Genomic DNA, 9,221 nt, shown 5'->3' on the forward strand with positions numbered 1-9,221 from the left:
CAGGCAAGAAGGGGCTGGAAAGAAGTATTCCAAGTCATGAAAGGCAAGGACCTACATCCAAGATTGCTCTATCCAGCAAGGCTTTCATTTAGAACAGAAGGGCAGATAAAGTGCTTCTCAGATAAGGTCAAGTTAAAGGAGTTCATCATCACCAAGCCCTTATACGAAATGTTACAGGGACTTATCTAAGAAAAAGAAAATAAAAAGTATGAACAGTAAAAAGACAGCAAACTCACAATTATTAACAACCACACTAAAACAAAAACAAACTAAGCAAACAACTAGAACAGGAACAGAACCACAGAAATGCAGATCACATGGAGGGTTAGCAACAGGGAGTGGGAGAGGAGAGAGGGGGAAAAGGTACAGAGAATAAGTGGCATAGATGGGAGGTAGAAAATAGACAGGGGGATGGTAAGAATAGTATAGGAAATATAGAAGCCAAAGAACTTATGACACATGGACATGAACTAAAGGGGGGGGGAATGTGGGTGGGAGGGGGTATGCAGGGTGGAGGTGAATGAAAGGGGGGAAATGGGACAACTGTAATAGCATAATCAATAAAATATACTAAAATGACCCAAAAAACACTTGAGTTCTCTTTCTCAGGGGGAGCACGTCCATGCCTTTCCCTTCCCCCACAGGTGTACATCTCCTAAAGTCTAGGGGACCCCACTGAGACTTGTAACCAGGGGAGCAATGGGCAGCAGCAGCAGCTCGTCCCAGGCTAAACCCCTGAACCTGTCCCTAAGGCTCCATTCCCTCCTACTCTCTAGTGAGCTGACAGCAGTCCGCTTTGGCTCACTTCTTTCCTATAACATTTTTAGAATGCCAAGGCACCCCGCCTAGGCTCTGTCTTGTTGCTTTTTCTGTCCTGAGCCCTGTCTTGTTTCATTGTCCTCGGCTTTAATAAATGTACTCTTAAAAAAAAACAAACAGGAGGAAAAAAAAGAAAAACCCCTTATTTTCATAGCTGGTTCCTTAATTATTGACCTACAAGAGGTCTTCCACTGGATTAGAACAACTATAAAATCATCTGCTATTATAAAGTATTCAACAGCAACAAGATACTTGTTTACTGCTTTATTTGTAAGAGAGACAGATTATCTCCTGGATCTGGGCTGTTTCCTTCCAAGCAGCTTTGGCTTGGCCTTTAGGACATCCTTACTTTGTCTGGACTTTCTGAGAACTCTCCCATTAACCAGTCTCCACAAAGTATGAAATATTTAATATTGGGTTGGCCAAAAATTCATTTGTTTTTTCCCCCATAAGATGGCTCTAGTAGCACTTATTTGTCTTTAACTTCATTCAAAACAATTTTGTTAAGATTATACTGTGACAGCTGTCATATCAGTGTGCATTAAAAAAAACTAAAATTGGTGAATTTTCATGTAGCCATTTTAATATTGAAGATGGAAGAAAATAAGAACATTTTTGGCACATTTATGCTTTATTATTTCAAGAAAGAAAAAATGAACTGGAATGCAAAGAAAGATCCGTGCAGTATATGGAGAAGGTGCTGCGACTGATCAAACATGGCAAAAGTGGTTTGTGAAGTTTCCTGCTGGGTGATGCTCCACAGCTGGGTAGAGAAGCGATCACACTGAGACATTAACTGAGAACAATCAATGTTGCACCGCACGGGAGAGAGCCAACATATGCAAAAGATCCCAATCAATAAAGGTATTGGTGAAAATGAAAAACATGTCTTTTATTTCACAAAAGAACTATACAAACTTTTGGGTCACCCCTATATAAATTCTATCTATTGATGACAGAGTAGGTAAATGATTTGCACAGGAGGGTCTTAAAATTATGAGATACATTTTAATCTTTTGGACCTCCCGATGTAATCGATTAGCCTTTGTTTTCCCATTTTATAAAATCAAGTATTTTAATATTAATGGAAAAAGTAAGCAACTAAGTAGGCATCTCTGGACAAAACAAGAGGAAAATGTTTCTTCCAAGGAAATATAATTACTGAAAGTTCTCTCTAGATAAGTTAGTGGATGCAAGGGTGATCAGATTGTCATGTCAATGACTGACTGCCAAAGCCACAAGATTTGTCTAGAAAAGCTAGTAACTCTCTTTTCCTCCCTTACTTCTTCAGGAGCTTTATTCTTGGAGCTACACTATCATTTGAAAGAACTTTTCTTAACAGAATTTGTAAGTGTTGTAGACCTAGTTTCTGATTGTTAGGTGGATTTAAAGTTACATGTTTTTGATTTATGTCCCAGAAAAATGAATGGAGACAACTTATTTTAGTGTCTCCAAGACTGAAGAAAAATATTGAAGGGGGACTGAGATTCCCAGGAAGGAGTAGAAAGGAGTGGGTAAATACTTTATTCGGTAATGAAAATGACGGTCAGTGACAATGCCTTCCATTATGATCTTGAAGGCAGAATTATTCCCAATGACTCTGATTGACCTACATGACCCCTGGTTAAAGAAAGTAAAATGGTTTAAATTCTCAAATAACAATGTTTAGATAATTCCTAAATATAAATATACCTTTTTTGCATTTGCTTGATCAAAGCCTCAGTAAAAATATCTGTGTCGTTTTAGTTTCCACACCTAAAATAAATGGAGAACAGCAACATATAAATCAGATACAATTTACTTCATGTATAGTTGGTATTATTTATTGTACTAATATGTTGAAATATGTTTTTAGTAGATTTCAGTTTCCAACTGCAAGTTTACTTTTGCATAGAAAAGCATTACTGAATAACAATTCTTAAAGCAAATAATTTTATATTTTTACGTACAAATTAGTTTCATTATTTATCAACTTCATTTGACAATTATATCCTGCAGTAAGGTTTCTTGAGTGAAGCATGAGTAACTACATCAACAGCATGCTAAATGGTAGCATTGAGATGAGAAAAACATATATCCTGTGATAAGTCTGTACCGGATATTTGAAGAATGTCTGGTAATTGATATAACATCTGAGTTTGAAGCCATTATACAATTCTGAGTTGGTCTACCATATCACCAAAAGCAAACAGTTTAGTCATTATGTACCATACAACCATGGAATCAACTTAAAAAAACTCAAGTATTTTGGTAATTCAGGAAAAATTTTTCATTTTTAATCTATAATTATCTAGATTATCCACAGAGAACCTCAAAGCTTATCAAATAATTATTTTTAATCTTTTAATATATAAATGCATTTTCTGCTTTGTTGAAACTTATAAAGATGTAATACCTATAAAAACCAACTAATTCAGAATAACTTGGGTTTTTTTTTGATAGGAGGGAAGGAGAGGAATACTTAAGAGAAAAGTCTAGCACCTTATACTGTGCACAGAATAGCAATAGAACTTAAACACAAAATGGTTCTCATTTCTGGCCCACACATCTATAAATAAAACTAATAAATTCTGAAGTTCAAGTTATGGACTACTGATTTTTTTCTACAGATATTTATAAACACACATCTCTAAACCCTGATTACATGATCATTGTGAGGTGAATATTATCTTGTGTGTTTCTTTACTTGTAGAGAGAGCTCAGTCTCTACCGTTCGTGTTCCTTTAACATTTCAACTTGGTCAAATCAGGGGGCTGTAAATGCTAGCTTAGTGCTTCTTCCCAATGGGCAATAAGTTTCTGAGCCAACACAGGAATTCAGGTCAACTCAAGAAATATTTACAGAGAGCCTACTCTCTGCCACTTGGGTCCCAAATACTGGATTTAGACCCAACTTTAGACTGTGGGATTGGCTAAAGTAAGAACCAAACAAGAACTCGAAGACTGATACTAAAACTGACTCAAATTCTCAGTGTTTTTCTAGCAGAAAAACACAGGTGCAAATTGGAATAGATTCTCTCACAACTGATCTGGTCTAGAATTATATCACACTAGTGATTTTCAACTAGTGTGCCACAAGAATTTTTAAAGTATGCAGTACCCAACTATCTCTAGTCAGGGGCACTGACCTCTTTTCCATTAGACAAATTTAAAACATGACAACAGCCAACACAACAATAGCCATCTGATGTGAATGAATCAACATACTTTTTTTTGGGTCAGATAAGCAAAATATATATATTTTTGGTGTGCTACAGAATTTTAGTAATTAGTTTATGTTTGCCTTGAGGAGTAGAAGGGCAAGGCAAATCACCTGGGCATTTTCTGTGGGGTTTTAGCTAATACTTACCAACCTTCCAGGTAGTAAGGGAAGAGTTAGAGGAGGTCTGCAAAGTCCAAAGATGATATACACTATCAGAATTAATCTAGAGTGTAGCTGGACTGCAACCAAGCTTATTTTTCCTTTAGAGTGCAGAAATCTATACAAAGAAAGAAGTTACAATCAGCCTTAAAGATAGTACAGGTTAATGAAGGGGTTTATAAAGACTAGTTAATACCATGAAGCAAGGGAAACCAACAACATTTTGACTGATGTGGTCCCTACAACATGCAGAAGTGAACTGCCACATGTGATGCACTACACAACTTCATTTTCTCAAATTTAACTTTGAGTAACAGCAGAAACAACAAACCTCTTTTTATCATTAAAGATACACAGTAACTCAAAAGAAGGAAAAAAAAAGAACTGTAACATAATAAGAAATCGTATTTTAAAATACCTAGAAAATTACATTTAACATGGTACTATGTAAAACCAGCAATTTTTATAAATTCCAGATATTTTATTTTCTCGAAGGTAATTTATTTATTTATACCATTCTATTTAATGATCACTTTTTAAAATGACAAATTTATACTTCTCAATGTAAACCTTCACTCTCGGAGCAGTGATTCCTGAACCAAGTTTTACAAATTAATATTTAAATTCCAATCTGCAAGCTGCTATTTTCAACATTTCTAACTTCTTTTATTTACTTATTTATTTATTTTTTATTGTTTTGTCTTTTTTTAACTTTTTAAAATTGTTCGAGTACAGTTTTCTGCCTTTCCCCTTCACCCTCTAATTTAATAGAACCATGACCAACATACTTACCCACTTAAGATATCACAAACCAACTCAAACCTGAAATTTCTTTGTCTAGAACTGTAGCAACTAGTGAATACCCTTTGTTTACTAGAAACTCAAATGGTCAATACATTATGACTTTGATTAATGAGAGGAAGAGAAATAAAAGGTATCTGATGATGAAAAATCTAAGAGTGCTTAAACAATGTCAGACTGAACCACATAGTTCTATAAATAAAAAAAGAATACTATCTTTGCCCAAATCACAGAACCAAAACCACTGAATTTCTCCACTCATTGTTTCTATCTCTGGCCTTAAAACTTTGGATTACTAATGTTACCTACTGGAAGAAAAATAAATCATCAATCATCAGACAATATACCTGGTATTAAGCTGTCCTATTGAGCCTATGCATGCTTCTAACTAGACTTGACATGTAAACTTAACTTCATTGGTTTTACCCCACTACATGCTTCTTTTAGGTATTTTTTAATGCATTTTTTAATTTTAGAATCAAAAGACCTATAGATATATATTAGTTATGCTTTCTGTTAGAAAATTGTTTTTGGTTCTCTTACCATAATTAGTTAAACTTGCAAGGACACAATGGGTGCTCTGCCACTTGAACAAGTTTGAGATCCAGTATTTTAGATACTGGATTTTAGATACTTCTCTAAGTGTAAATGTATCTGTAAGTCAAATGGTTTTTATTTACCTTAGTGGTGGCACAAATATGGACACAAATAAATTTGACAAACCTCTGAATAAAGCCTAGTTTAAATACCAATTTAGTAGATTTTTAAGATGTGCCAAAATCTGAAACACTATATAGCCCTATGTGAATTTAGGCAGAGTGACAAACTCTTCAACTAAAAAAAGTTAGTTTAGCTATTGTTTTTAATAGAGTAAATCTTTAAAAGTATATACAAAAATAACTGCAGTTGTTTATTTAATAAATGGTACTTATTTTTCAAAGGACTGACCTTTTGATTTTAACGAAAGGTCAGAAAACAAGGAAGTTAAAGGTTTTTTTGAAAAAGCATGAAAGTTTTAGCAACTTGGACAAAAGCCAGGCAAGTTTAAATTAAAGCTGACAGTCCTTTTTAATTTTTATCCTCACCTGAGGACATGCTTATTGATTTTAGACAGAGGGAAAGGGAGAAAAAGAGGGAGAGAAACACCAATTTGAGAGAGCAACACTGACAGGTTGCCTCTCTTTCCTCTCACACCCGCCCCTATCGCCGACCAACCAGAACCACAACCCAGGCACGTGCCCAGTAAGTCCTCCAAGCCGCAACCTCTCGGTTTGCCAGACGGGATGCCCAACGAACTGAGCCACTCCAGCCAGGGCTCTAACTCATTTTTAAAATTTCTGTTTATTTATATTAAATTTATCGGGGTGACACTGGTGAACAGGTTTCAAGTGTGTACTTCTATGATACATGATCTGCACGTTGCATTGTGTGCCCACCGGCAATTCACCTTCAGACACCACATACATGGCCCTCTTTACCCTTCACTCCCCTCCACTCCGCTTCCCTCTGGTAACCACCATACTGTGTCTATCAGTTTCAGTTTTATATTCCGCGAGTAAATCATACAGTTCTTGAACTAACTCAGAACACTATTTCTTCTTCCTGTATAGAGACTAAGTCACAGGCTTTGTCTGGATAAGCAGCCTTTTGAATGGTTTTATTTTTTTTTAAGGGTTTGCATTTTGTACATATTTAGATACGTTAAAAGCCCCGAATCACATGTGAGGGGGAAGCTTGGGAGCACAGAACCTGCTCTTTCCGGGGTAGCCACCTCCACGTCAACTTAAAAAACACATTAAAATGCATAACCATTGAGAACTGTTCATATTCAGTTCCTGCTTGAACCAGGCCGCCCAGTCGCCCAGTCAACCTCCTACAGAGATGCATTGTTTTCGGTCAATTCTTACAGATTTACAGGAAAAGAAAACCTGATAATACCGAAGCACTGTATTTCCACGACCTCCTCATGAGGTCAGGAAAACAGCATCTTCAACACATTATGGCTAAAATGACTGCTTTTGTATATTTTATTATAGTCACATTAACTTACAAATTTAAAATAAGACATTTGCAATTCGCTATCATAGGGATTAGCACATACAAGAGTGAGCTATAATCCTCCAAACAAAGAAAACAATTAATCCTAACCGAGGTATTGAAGAATCTTTTAACTTTTAGGAGTATAGCCTTAAAGGATATTTGATTTTTTCCTACACCTTGGTCGACAGCAGGCAGATTTTAAATCTATTTCCCGTACCTAATAAAAATCAGGTCCCGTACCTAAAGTGGACCTTTATAGTCTGTAGTTGCAAACACTTCAGACGTGAATTTTAAAATGCGGCTCAAGGGTTCAAGAGATTAATCATTAAAATCCACTACACTAGCTATTCACAGACACTGCCTCAGCGGTGACAGATACGCCCGCCCTACGACGTGGCGTTGTGGTCCTTCCTTAGCTATTTAAACCTTGTTTATAGAACCGTCAAGAACAAATTCGCAAGAGGACTTTCTTCCCACCATTCTGGCAGGCAAGGAGACGACACTGAACGCGGTTCATTCTGCGGTCCTCGAGGGAGCGCCGCGGCTGCAGTTCCCTGTGGGCAAGGAACCGACCCAAACTGCTAGCAGAAGCCGCGAGGCCCCCTCTGGGGGCGACGGGGACGCGCGCGGCGGCCGCGGGCTCCGCTCGTGCGGCAGCTGCGGGAGAGTCCGGGGCGCGCGCCCTCGCGCGTCCTCCAGCTCACCTTCAAGGGGGCGGGGAAGAACTGCCGGGACGGACCACCGAGCGACTAGACGGCCGCCAATAAACTCGCGGAACTCGCCCCGCGGTCACCGCCCCGCAAGCTACCCCAGGCGCCCAATCCCGACCGCTTTAACAGTCTGCGCACCGAGTGTGCAGGACTTGGGGGCGGGGAAATGAGGAACTATCTTAAGAAAACGAGTCCTCGAGTGGTAGCAAGGTGGGGAGGGTAGGCGGAGACTCCGCCGGAGGGACGCCCTCCACCCCGCCCGCCACCGTTCCCCAGGGACGGTCCTTCAGGGCCGGGTTCTCGGCGCGAGCCCCGCCGCGATCCCTGGTAAACAAAGGCTCGCGGGGAGTGGGGGCGGCGGGTAACGGTCAGGTGACAGTGCCGAGCACATTTCGCAACTGCTTTAATGGGGCTTCTCCGGCCCGTAGCCTGGGGACCCACCGGGACCCCGTCAGCCGTCCTCGACAGACAGCGGTCGCCCCACCAAACGAGAAGGCTTGATCTGAGGCCTTCATATTTTCAGTGCTTCCTCCGATTAAAAAAAGAGCAGTGACTCGTTCGGAGCCCGTCGGCAACACGCGGGACCCGTCTCCCCGGCCCGGTCCGCCAGGTGCTCCCGCCCGCGAGGCCCCGAGGTGACCCGCACCTGCTACCCCCAGCCTTAGTGGCCTTGCCCCTCCCAACCCGCCCCCCGCGGGGCGCGTCACCAGCGCCCCGGTTCCCGGACGGCAGTGCCAGGGGGCGGGGGTGCCCTCCCCTCAGGACTGTCGTTAATGAGCTGAAGACCCCTAGGAAAGCCCCGTAGATCCCTCGCCCCCGAAAGGGGCCCTGCAGCCCCAACCGCAGTCTCTCCTCAGAACGCCCAGGTTTGGTTCCGAGAGGCCCGCCGCCGCTGGCTTCCCTGCTGCAGACACACAACCCTGTGGTTGTGACCTCGATCGCCCCTCCGCCCCGGTTCTGGCCGGTGCCTCGCCTTTCGGCCGATCCCGGAGCTGTCATCCCCGGGTACCTCTCGGCGAAGGCTGGAAGTGGCCACCAGCGACTGTCCCGCGGTCCGTTAGCGGCTGGCCGCGCAGGTCTCCTTTCAGCCTCGGAGACTCCTCGAGCCACCAGTCTGCCGCAGCTCACAACAAAGGAAACATGTGACCGTAGGGGCCAAAACACGGAGCGTCACCGACCCTTGGCCAATCTGAGTGGGCTCCCCGCTCTCGGGGCACCCTGGGAGATGTAGTTCCTACTAGGAGAGACCAAGGAGGCCACTAGGGTTTTCTGCTGTAGAGCGAGGTCCGGTGCAAGAGGGACAAGACCTAGTCCAGGGGCTGCTGATTCGGAAATACTTTGTTTTAGTTAGAGACAGATTAAGGAATTGCATCCGTTTTAGGAGCCTAGTGGGAAACCCGAGTGGTTCGTTTATTGGCACGTCCAAGGCAAAAAGCACATTTCCATGAAGTCACAGAACCTTGGAGTTTGGGACGAGGTTTAAAGATCTCT

General features: G+C 41.4%; 1 protein-coding gene across 4 annotated transcripts in view; it reads right to left on the bottom strand.

Annotated features, from left to right (window-relative positions):
* KLHL24 (kelch like family member 24) overlaps positions 1-8,874 on the bottom strand; it is a 41,348-nt gene extending 32,474 nt beyond the window's left edge. For 2 of the 4 annotated variants that reach the window (XM_053657661.1, XM_053657662.1), the window contains exons 1-3: positions 8,740-8,873; positions 4,168-4,297; positions 2,512-2,574 (exon numbers count right to left, since the gene is read on the bottom strand). The gene's annotated coding sequence lies outside the window, so the exon portion shown is untranslated. Of the gene's footprint in view, positions 1-2,511; positions 2,575-4,167; positions 4,298-8,739 lie in introns of all 4 variants that reach the window. The other 2 variants (XM_037154839.2, XM_037154837.2) reach the window with 2 other exon arrangements.
* Between the last annotated feature and the right edge of the window lie 347 nt (positions 8,875-9,221).

The sequence above is a fragment of the Artibeus jamaicensis genome, unplaced genomic scaffold, assembly GCF_021234435.1.
Source record: "Artibeus jamaicensis isolate MK-2021 breed Jamaican fruit bat unplaced genomic scaffold, CSHL_Jam_final scaffold_474, whole genome shotgun sequence".
NCBI lineage: Eukaryota > Metazoa > Chordata > Mammalia > Chiroptera > Phyllostomidae > Artibeus > Artibeus jamaicensis.